The sequence below is a fragment of the Lagopus muta genome, chromosome 1 (genome assembly GCF_023343835.1).
Source record: "Lagopus muta isolate bLagMut1 chromosome 1, bLagMut1 primary, whole genome shotgun sequence".
NCBI classification, from domain to species: Eukaryota; Metazoa; Chordata; class Aves; order Galliformes; family Phasianidae; genus Lagopus; species Lagopus muta.
Window position 1 is genome coordinate 118256032 of NC_064433.1, and position 11926 is coordinate 118267957.

The following is an 11926-nucleotide window of genomic DNA, read 5'->3' on the forward strand; positions in this document are numbered from 1 at the left end:
AATGTCTTCTTTGTCATTAGTGCTGCAAAACATAGGCTCTCCTTGTGCTGAATATCCTTGTTTCTGATTATGTTTGCTCAGACACATTAGAATTCCTGTTGCAAAACTGAATTTCATTTTGTTACATTCTAGAAGGACCATCTAATCTCTGATCTCTCTGCTGCGGCATTTTGATACCATGACAAACCTTTGCATCAGTTTTTGACTTATTACCTTCGGGGAATTTAATTACCATGCTATTTACCACTGTCCTTGCTTGAGATGACTGGGTGAATCAAAACACACAGATTAACTATTTTGTTCGTCTATCTCACTGACCAGAAAGGGCTTCATTGGGCCATGTGTTATGTCCAGCAGTGAGAGTTACACAGTGAGGAATGATGATGGGGAAGGCTGGGGGTAACAACATTGCTTAGTCTTAGCTGAGATATGTCCACTAGCTCGTGTTGCAAAAGCTGTTGAGAGAGAGAATTTGTAGGCACTGGTAGGCAGTTTGCTCTCTTGTAGAGCAAGTTGTCTTTCTCCTCATCCGTACTGTCTTAGATTGCATCACTGAAGAAAGTGTTCAGCTCTTTAAAATAGCAACCATGTTTATTAATAAAGTATCGATAAGCAATATGTTTGCTTAAGTAAGGGTTCTTTGATCCTTGCTTACGTGATCAACATGAGTCATGAGAATTATATTTAATTGGATTATTTTCAAGTGGAGGGACACAATGCATAGCTCTAACACTTATGCTTCTTTCATTTTCTGATGGACTTTGCATACAGTATAGGCATTTTGTAATAGTGCACAATGCACCAGTGAAAAAGGAAAGTGCGCATGAGTCAGAAGTTTGGAAATTGAGCTTTTCAAAGAGAAATGCATTTCTGCATTAAAAAACAAAACAGAAAAGAGAAGAGCAGGGCTTCAAAGGAAAAGAGAAACTGTGCTTATGACCTAGTTACAATGTGGTACCTTTCTCTTCTGTTAAGTGCATTGCATTGATTTCTTGGTCACACTCTTGTAATGTAAATAGGGCGGCTTGAGATAAAGCACTTCTCTTCTTAGTTACAAGCAGGTTTAAAAAAAAAAGACAAAAGAAAAAAAATGAAAGAAAATGTAATTCCCATCAAGTCAATCCATGAGTATTTTTGTTTGGTTGTTTGGGTTTTCACCACCCTTCCTAAAAGAAGCTCTTGTGTGTCTCCAGCTTTAATAAGATATGCGGACACTAAATTCAGGGCAGTCATTTTCATGGATTGTAGCTTTCTTTTATGCATCAAAATCCATTTTTTTTTATAAAAAGCATTTAAACGTAGAAGCTCTAGCATTTCTTATGTCTGGAAGGCAAAGGATTCTGAGCTGCTGTTGACACTTTCATATACAAAGCAATAACCTGCAGGAAGATGGCTCCTTTGTGAAATTCAGCTTTATCAAAGCAGACAGCTGTCAGCTTCTTACCCACAGCACACATGAGAAGTTACGCTCCAGCCCCCTTGTACTGTACTAGGGATTACCTCAGAGTTTCTGGCTGCTATAGGTCCATTCTTCCCACAAAGCAGACAGGTGAGGGGCAGTTGGCAAAGCACTCTCTCAAATTCTTAAGGTACAGTCACATCTTTCCAAGGTGGGGACCATCCTCTGTTCTGGTCCCACACGTCCCTCTCTACCTGCAGCTGCACAGTTCAGAAGTTGTCATGCCTTAGAGACCTGTGTATCAGGGAGCCTGGGGGGGCAGAGGCTTACCAGAACCCCTTAGGATGGAGATCAGCCACCACTCCAGAGGTCTTTGCAGGGAGGGCACATCAGCAGTGGTTCTTCAGCTCTAACTCGGAGAGAACATGAAATAAAGAACCAAGACAGAGGTGACCATGCCAATCCCACAGCATGTATCCTACCCCTTGTCTTCTTGAGCACTGTGCAGATGCTTAGGTGCAAGTGATGGCTGGAATCTAAGTTGGGGCTGGACCACAGATGGCTCACTGTGCCCACTACAGAACTGCAGTACAACCCCAGGAGTCTCCATGCTGACTGAAGATCAAGCACTAGGCTGAATCATGGCAATGTCATGGCATTAAATGGTAAAATAGGCAGCCACCGCAAAAGGTGCAGAGTGAACCTTAGACTGAATGGTAGAAGTGGACATGGACACAATTGACTCCATAAGTTCTATATTTCTATCCTTCACAGACTAAAGAAACTTGAGATTTTGGTATGGGAGAAATAAAAAACAAAACATGTTTTTTCTGCTTTTTTCTACTTTTCTGCCATCCCCTTCCTTACCCCTCAGTGATCTCACTGTGGTGTGATTGAATTATTCATAAATTGCTTTCCACACTGTAGCCTGAAAGTGGCCACACTGTTGACAAGTCAGACTTCCCCTCGAGCTGTCTGTAGTTTCTGCTTGTCTTCCCCCATGGACACTGAGGACAGCAAGAAGGCAACCTCCTGCTGCTTAGGTTCCACAAATATAATTCAAACACCACAACCACAATCTGCACTGGGCAGTGGCTTGATAAAAAGAGAGTGAGCCATGAGACAGCAGTTTCACTTCCTCTGCGCTTTGCTGCTTCTTGTGCACATGCTATTTAAAGAGCATTATGGGATTCTGTGCACTTAATAACAGTTCCTGCAGAAGGATTTGGTTGCTGAATACAAATAAGTAGCTATGTGATTAGGTTTCATGCATTTTGGTACATTTTATTACATTTTCCATTACTTTTTTCTTTTTTTTTTTTTTTGTAGGAGAGAATTCAAGCAAGCAGGGTGACTCTCTCAGCCAACAGCCTTATTGCCAACCTCATATCTCGCAAACTTCCAGAATAATGCCTGTCCCTCAAGATGTGTGGTTGATTTTTAAATTGCAAAGAACTATTTTTCATAAGTATTGTGGCGTTTGAGGAAGCCTGCCACCATCATCTCAGATTATCTCAGGCTGAAAAGTCAGAAGCCTAGGCAAATACTGGCTACTCAGATGTTGGTAGCATTTAATTTCTGCTTACAGCTGGAAGGAGAAAACTATCACTCTTTACCTCCCTGCACCATTCCCTTACCTGACAGCCTCCCTCACTCAAAACTACCTGCCCCCTTCACTCCTCTCCTCTCAGTCTTCCAGTCTTGATTTTCTGCCAAGCCTTCTCTTCTACATCAAACACGTGGAGACTTTTCTTACCCCACCCTCACCATTTCCATTTCATCCTGCTGTGCTCCCCGCAGACTCCATTGCAAGTTCCACTTTTTTTGCCTTGATACATCTCTACTCTAATTTCCTCTGGACCCTTTGCTACTCTCCCCATCTTTCCTCACCTTTCTTCTTTCTGACTTATCCCTACCTGCAACATACTTTCCACCCCAATTGTTTTTTTGCTGCCACCCTCACTTTTCCTTGTCTTGCTGCCTTCTATTTCTCTTCTGGCTGTCCCATGGATTAAGGAAAATGTTATCATGACAGTGTAATTGCCTAGGGAGTAAACATACGTTTCCGTTGCAGGGGATCTGCCCGTGTAACACATACTACATCTCAAGTGTGGGTGCTTCATATCCATCAGCACATCTGCAGGCTGAATTTAGAACTCATGCTCATCAATAGGGCCAAAATGTTGCTGTGGTGAAAAAACAAGAGGAAGGACCAAGAATAAGACATTGTAAAATGAGATTTTGCCAGGGAAAAATGTCCCACATTGAATTAAAATTTCAAACTACACCAACAGTACATCTCTTATTTTGACCAAAATAAGGGAGTTTTTGTTCCCGTGTCATCAAATTATCTTCAGTGTTTGAGTCTGGGATGATCCAGAATGGGCTCATTTGCAGGTTTTTTGCTAATTTACTAGGCTTTGTGTTCCTGGGATGATAGGCCTTACACTTATTTCATGTTTGGCAGCATGACTGCATGCCTACAAAACACACACAGCTGTATCCAGCCCCAATTTATCATTGTATCTGTTGGGACTGTGACTGGAAGTAATGGGGAAAAACTAGAGGCAGGAAATCTTAGGCTGTTCATTAACAAAATCTCTAAAACATTAGTCAGTGAAGCGAAGCAAGAGAGCCTCCAGTTTGGGGAGGGGTTGAAATGACACCTCTCAGAATTTGCTTCATAGCAAACGCTGCCCAAAAATGGGGGGATATTCTGAATGAATATACGCAACCCTGACAGGCCTTTTTTCTGAGAACCTGCTTGGAGGCTTTCATGTAAACATTTCTGTGAAATGTCAAGTAGTTTCTTTCTACCTATCTTTGCCTAACTCTCTACCCCCTTTAAAAGCCTGTGTATTATAATGCTACTGTGTATGTTTTCAGAAATGCTTAGGTTTAGCTCCAAATATTAATTTATAATTTAAAACTTTCATGGTTTAACATCTGGATTATTTCTGTTTTACATTTAACTGAACTTTTTCTGCCATCTCTCCCACAGGGTTGAATTACGTGTAGAATCTCAAATGTTCTGGTCATCATATCTGCTTCATAACTTAATTACTCCTTCACTCTTCCCAACAGGCTGCAACAGATTGTAGCTTCTGACTGATTCCTGACCTTTCTTCTTTTTAATTCCTTCCAGTTAAAATTGGTTGTTTTTCATGAAGTTTTGCATTGTATGCAAAAACATTGCCATTTTTAAAATATATTTTCATTCTAATAATATATAACAACTTTTTTTTTCCCCTTCTATTAGGTTATCAGTGTTTTTTGGGCCTTGTTCAAAAGCTATTCCAGTACTTCTTCAGCATAAGCCCTATATATATGCAATATCAAAATACGTAACCCATGTGTCTAAAAGGCATTTTCCTTTGCATCCTGGTCTATGCCAGGACTAGCTGAAAAGCCTTCCTGAAAGAGCAGTTATGTATGTTTCAGTGTGGGAAGGCATTTTCAGTGAGGTCTGTCCTGATTATGATTCTATGAAATATTGTCAGTGATGCCGTACATGATAGTATAGGCTGCATGCTTATAAAATCTGAGCTTACTCTCTAGTTGACAGGGGTTTAAAGTATCTCAAAGGACAAGATAAGAATTCAAAATGGTCTTGATAAATTGAAGAAACTGAAATCAATAAGATGAAATTCAGTAACGACAAGTGCAAAGTGATACACTTAGCAAGGAGAAATCAAATGCACAAATACAAAATGAGGAATAACCGGTGAAGCAGCAACTCTGCCAGAAGATGCCCTGGGGGCATTGTGTACCGTGAGCTGAATATGAATTAGTAATAGGATCCTGCCTTAAAAAGGCTGATGACATTCCCATATGTATTAATACAAGTTATTACAGGAAGTAGTTTTTCTCATTTACTTGCTATGTCACTGCATTCCACTCTGGACAACAGATTTAGTAGAGGAGAAAAATCAGTCCAGAAGAAAGAATGAGAAAAGACAAGAGAATCATAGAATGTTATCTATAAAACAAGACTGAAAAAATCTTTTGTGGGAACAGAGATTATTTTCAAACTTATTGAAAAGTCTTTATAACAAAAATCAAAATTAAATGATTAAATCAATTAAGAGGACAAGGAAAGGTGCTGTTGGCTTAATTTGTAGAAAGACACGCTCAAAGATGAGATTGATAGAAGTGAACAAAGATGACAGTGAAGAACTGTACTGCGGAATCTCTTCCCTGAGTTACATGATACTATAGGAAACTTTTAACTCTGAATGGAGAGTTATCTTCTAGTGCTGGCCTAGGTTTACCTAGGAAAATCAACTGAACAGCATGTCTGTTGTTCTTCAGCACTGTTCAACCCCATACTGTAGAACTCCAACTCCATTTTCAGTTCTTCAGCAGTTGTCTATCTCAACTACTAATTTTAGCAAAAAACTTGAAGATAAGGGATGGACTGAAAGTGCTCTCTTTAAAATTGTCTTGATAAAATGCTGACACAAGGGTCAATTGCTTCTTGAGCACACATTGCAACGTTGGACAAACACAGAATAAAGTCATAATTTCTTGTCTACTAGATCTACAGTTTGAGAGAAACATTTTCTCTCAAATGCAGGTAGGTGGAGGCGCAGAAGAACTTCAGAATAAAATATTAAAAATCAGTGTAGGCAATGGTACAAGCACACGAATAATGTATTCATCGTCAAATTTTGTAGATGTTGCAGCCTAAAAGAATACTGAGTGAGATCTGAAAGGGAATTTAAAAAGTACCTTTACAGGGCAGCCTTTTCCTAACACTATAATAGTGGGGAAAAAAAAGGACATATTTGTTCAAAAAGATAAAAGACAAGCAACCAAGAGAGGCAGTTGGGCCCATCAGAAGAGTGTAAATTCTTTTAGAAGTTGGGAAGTGATAGGTTACAGGAAGAGATCTTGAGAAAAGAGTGGATGACTATACACTAGAGGGTTAATATATCTAAAAATAGACATGGATAATGCGACAGTTTGGGAAAATCAGATTTGCAGCAGCATTCTAGATGGATGAGAGGTAGAAATGCTGCTTTTGCTAGAGATGTGAGTTGACATCTTACACCCTGAACAAGCACGTCAGTTGTATGGATGGATAAGAAGAGCTACATCTTTGACACATTTTGTGGAAGACTCTTTCACAGCCTTGATGTGTGAGCTGAAATGTAATTCAGGTAATATCCAGGTAACAAGGCTAAGTGAAAGTCGGGATAATGGAATCATCCAAAGCAAAGCAGAATGTGGCAATGGAGAGGAATTAGGAAGAGAGCTAAGAAATTGCTTTTTAAAATACTTACCTTGTATTGGAAGTGGGAGACAGGTCTGGGGCAGAGAACTAAATTTCTAGGTCATTTACCCTCACCTCTAAAATACACAAACATTTCTGCCCATCCACACAAGAAAATTCCTCATCTGCAGAAACTTCTCTGCAGACAGAAAGTGTAGAGGGACCCCGACATAATATTCAGAGGAAAGATAAAACAACCACCTAAAAGAACGGAGAAGTAGTAACGAAAACAGGAGAAAGATTCAAAGAAGCCAGGGGAAATCAAGAAATCTGACAAGAATCATCACAAAAAATCTGACAAGTGAAGTTATCTACCACTGAGTACAATTTCTCAGGGTCAAGGAGATAATCCACTTCCTAGAAACTGAAACCATAATCTACAGGGACCGTGAACTCTTTATCATCCAAACTGGTTAAGTGTATTTCACATTTTATCCTCCAGGCCAGATGAGGTTTCATAAACTTTCAAATGGCCATCCATTACTGAATACTATACTTTTTGCACATCTTACTTGGGCCTGTACATATCCTCTTTCATACTTAAACAGTGGATAAACTCTGTGACATGTTTCTGGCACTCTTCAACTCATGGCTAACAATATTTGCCTTGGGATGTTAGCTTTCCAGGACTATCTCCCTAACCAAACCGTCACCAAGCTCTGAGCACACACCACTTTAGTACTGCTGGCTGAACCCTGCTACACTGACTGTAAAGCCCCAGTGCTGCCTTGTCAGCAAGGTTTTCTGCTACCACTGGAGCAGATGTCCACACTGCTCAGCAGTGAATGCGTCTTGGCACTCTGTAATCTTTTGTGATCAGGCAGAATGATAAAATACTGAGGAAGATCCCCATCTCAACAGGCAAATGCTAATAAGGCAAAGATCACCACTGATAAAACCTCCAGAGAAAAATGTGAAAGGTAAGCACAAGTCTCTTGGGTTCATAGAATCATAGAATCATAAGATAGCTTGGGTTGGAAGGGACCTCAGAAACCACCTAGTTCCAATCCCCTGCTGTGGGCAGGGTTACCAACTCCTAGATCAGGCCCTAGATCAGGTTGCCCAAGGCTCCATCTAACCTGGTTTTGAATGCCTCCAGGGATAGGGCATCCACAACCTCTCTGGCAGCCTGTGCCAGTGCCTCACCACACTCTCAGTGAAAAACATCTCCCTGACATCTTGTCTAAATCTCCCTTCCTTTGTTTTAAAACTGTTTACCCTTGCCCTTTCACTATCTACCCGTCTAAAAAGTTGATTTTCCTCTTGTTTATAATCTTCTAAACGCTTGAAGGCCACAATGAGGTCTCCCCAGAGCCTTCTCCAGACTGAACAAGACTAGCTCCCTTAGTCTCTCTTCATAGGAGAGGTGCTCCAGCCCTCTGATCATCCTTGCGGCCTCTCCTGGATCTATTCCAACAGCTCCACATTTTTTTTCTTACTTGAGGCGCCCCAGGTCTGGACACACTACTCCAGATGGGACATTATGAGGGCACAGCACAGGGGAACAATCACCTTCCTCAAACTTCTTACCACTCATTTTTTGGTGCAGCTCAGGATACTGTTGGCTTTCTGGGCTGGAATGCATACTGCTGGCTCATGTCAAGTTTTTCATCTATCATGACCCCCAGCTCCTTCTCTGCGTGGTTGCTCCCTATGAGTTCTTCTCCTGGTTTGTATACATACCTGAGATTACCCTGACTCAAACGCAACACCCTGTGTTTGGTTTTGTTTAGCTTAGGTCCACGTGACTTTTTTTACTCACCCGAATATTTTAAGAGTATTGCTTATTGTTTTCTTATGGAAAGACTAGTAATTATTAGCCTACACTGATGATACAAAGCTGGGAGATGTGGCTGACACAACAGAAGGCTGTGCTATCAGTCAGCAAGACCTAGACAGATTGGAGATTCAGGCAGGGAGGTACTTCATGAGATTTTACAAGAGCAAGTATAGAGTTTTGCTCCTGAAGGAAGCATGGATCAGTACAGGTTAGGGAATGATCTACTGAAGATGAGCTCTGTGGAGAAAGACCTGAGGGTCCTAGTGGACAACAGGTTGGCCATAAGCCAGCAGTGTGCCCTTGTAGCCAAGAAAGCCAATTATATCCTGGAGTGCATTAAAAAGAGCATGGCCAGCAGATTGAGGGATGTGACCCTCCCCATCTACTCTGGCTTGGTGAGGCCACATCTGGAGTGCTGTGTCCTACTCTGGGCTACCAAGTTCAAAAATGTCAGGGATCTCCTGGAAGGAGTCCAGTGGAGGGCAACAAAGGGAACTAAGAGCCTGGAGCATCTCCTGTATGAGGAAAGGCTGACTAACCTGGATATGTTCAGCCTGGGGGAAAGAAAACAGAGAGGGGATCTGACAAATGTTTGTAAATATCTAAAGTGAGGTGGGAGGCAAAATGGATGAGGCCAGACTCTTCACAGTGGTGTGTAGTGATAGGATAGAGAGTAATGGCCTAAAACCTGAACAGAGGAAGTTCCAAACTAACATATGGAAGAACTTTACAGTAAGGGTGATGGAGTACTGGAACAGACGGCCCAGAGAGGCTTTGGAGTCTCCTTCTATTGATATATTCAAGACCTGTCTGGATGCCTACCTGTGCAACCTATTGTAGGGAACCTGCTTTGGTAGGGGAGTTGGACTTCATGATTTTTTTAGGTCATTTCCAACCTCATTAATTCTGCGATTCTGTGATTTTGTGATTTTGTGATTCTGTGATATATACTATGAAATTATCTTGATTTTATGGATTGAGCAATGAAGATGTACATTGTGTAGCACTTATTCTCTCAGGGGGACCCAGAATTCTTCTGTAAAACAGCTGTTTTCTCTTCATAATTAATTAATAGACTTTTTATTTCTGATCTTATAAAGTTTATCTGATTTTTTTAATTGAAAATCTACTTTTTTTTTAATTTTCTCTGCATAATCTCTAGCTATGAATAATGAAAAAATTAAGAGCATGACTGCAGTATGAGGACAATGTGACAATGTGAGCACGAAGAAGAAATGAGTCATGGTAAGCGTGTGGTCTTCTCCCTCTGTTGTGCTTCTCACAAGGGCTCCCTGCATCACCAGCACTGGCTCTGCTCCATGGAGGGGAAGGCAGCATAGCAGCTGCCTACATGCAGACAGAAATCTTACAAGGTGCAAGGCTCTCCTTTTTACACAGGGAAACTATTTCTGCTTGTAGAGATCCTTATATTCTCCAAAAAAAAATTTAAAATGGTCTTGCCATCTGCATTAAAATGCAGCTGTGAATTTTATGGATTGATGTCCAAATCATGAAATAAGATAACAGTTGGAAAGGGAAACAAGAACTACTTGTTCCAGCTTGAGAGTCTCTTTTCTAGGTGTAATTTTCTCAGTTTCATTACTTATCATTTGAGGATTATAAAATATCTTTTCATGACCCTTCTGTAATGTGGCTTATTGCACTGAATTTAAAAATTGAGATTGCAAATATAGAATAAGTGGAAAGAAAGAGACTCAATTTCAGCTCCAGTGAGCAGTCTTTGTTTCTTCTCCCTTCCTGCTATCTTTATACACCAGTGTATCTCCAGCGACACCAGAGATCTATATCTTGCAGCCATGGCAGAATTGGCCCAGACACTGAGGGAGACAAATAATTTAGAAACAGTGGACAAACAGTTCAAAAAACTCACTCCCATTTCTTTCTCCATTAAGGTAGAAACTTTGTGTTCCCTTCATGAACAAACTGCATAGAAATATACCTAATATGTATTCAGGAAATATCAGCTAATATCAGCCAATATTTGCAGCTTCTTAGAAGATTCAGAGTAAACTGAAAAAAAAAAATCCTTATGTTCTTGGTCCTGGAAAAACACCACCAGAGTTTCAAACTTTGCATTAGACTACCTACCTCTCTACGTTTGGGGCTAGTTGTATTTTAAGGGTCCTCCATTCCTTTCTACAAGCGAACATCTCACAGAATCACAGGATCTGGAAGGGGTCTCAAGAGGTCATCAAGTTCAAGTTCCCTGCCAAAGCAGGTACCCTGCAATAGGTTGCACAGGTAGGCATCCAGACAGGTCTTGAGTATCTCCATAGGAGACTCCACAATCTTTCTGTGCAACCTGTTCCAGTGCCCCATCACCCTTACCTAGAGAAGTTCTTCCACATGTTAGTATGGAACTTCCTATGTTCAAGTTTTAGGCCATTGCTCTTTGTCCTATCACTACACACCACTGAGAAGAGACTGGCTTTATCCATTTGCCTCCCACTTCACTTTAGATACTTCTAAGCATCAATCAGATCAGTCTCTGGAGAAATACACACAATTCTGTCTTTTTTGGGCGCTACTTCTGTATTCCCTGGAAGCAAACAAACACAGACATCAGATGCATCAGAGCAGGCAGTGCAGCAGCCCCATCAGAGATGGCCCTTACCACCTGGGGACTTGCCTGTCTAGGTGACTCTGGCCAGTTCTCATAGTGTTTTTCCTGTTTGTCACTATGTAGATGCATTCTAGGTGGAAACAGGACCAACCTACATTAAAAAAAAAAAAAAAGGTGAGAAACAGAAGGAGCCAGAACCATCATGATAAGGCCGGAGCCTCATACGGAATACCTGCTACCACAAATATCCTTCTGCATCCAGATCAGAGAGAAAAAGGCTTGCAGATGTGGACACAGGGCATGTCTCCCTGCGGAAACCTGAAGGGTGCAGCAGCCCCAGCAGTAGCCATTTACACCTCACCCAGCTGCTCCCTGCTCCTGAGCACTGCCAGCTGCCCCAATACCAGCATGACAGTGCACATCTTGCAAGTGGTTTTACGTTCCTGACCTCAGATGGGAATGAGACAGAATATGTAAAACATGAACAAAATAAGATGCAATTCATTAATCACAATGCTAGTTTACCAAGAAAATTGTCATCAATAACCTATGCTAGGAGAGAAATAGAAACATGACTTTTGAGTCATTTTACATGTGAGGACAGAAAATATTTTACATCTACATTCATTCTGCACTGTATAAAAAAAAAAAGAGGTGCCAGTCATCTTTTTTTTTTCTTATTAGTCACATTTCCAGGACTTACTGTAACAACTTATCTAGACCATTTCAACCATAGATGCAAAATTCTCAAGACTGTTTTCAAAAACCTTATTTTTCACATCAAGGCATTTGAAAGACCTTTAATGCTCTAAGCTTTTAAAATATATATGCAACACTACAGGGCAAGTAAAAATGCAATAAAGATCTACAGTAAGGTGTTAAATTCTA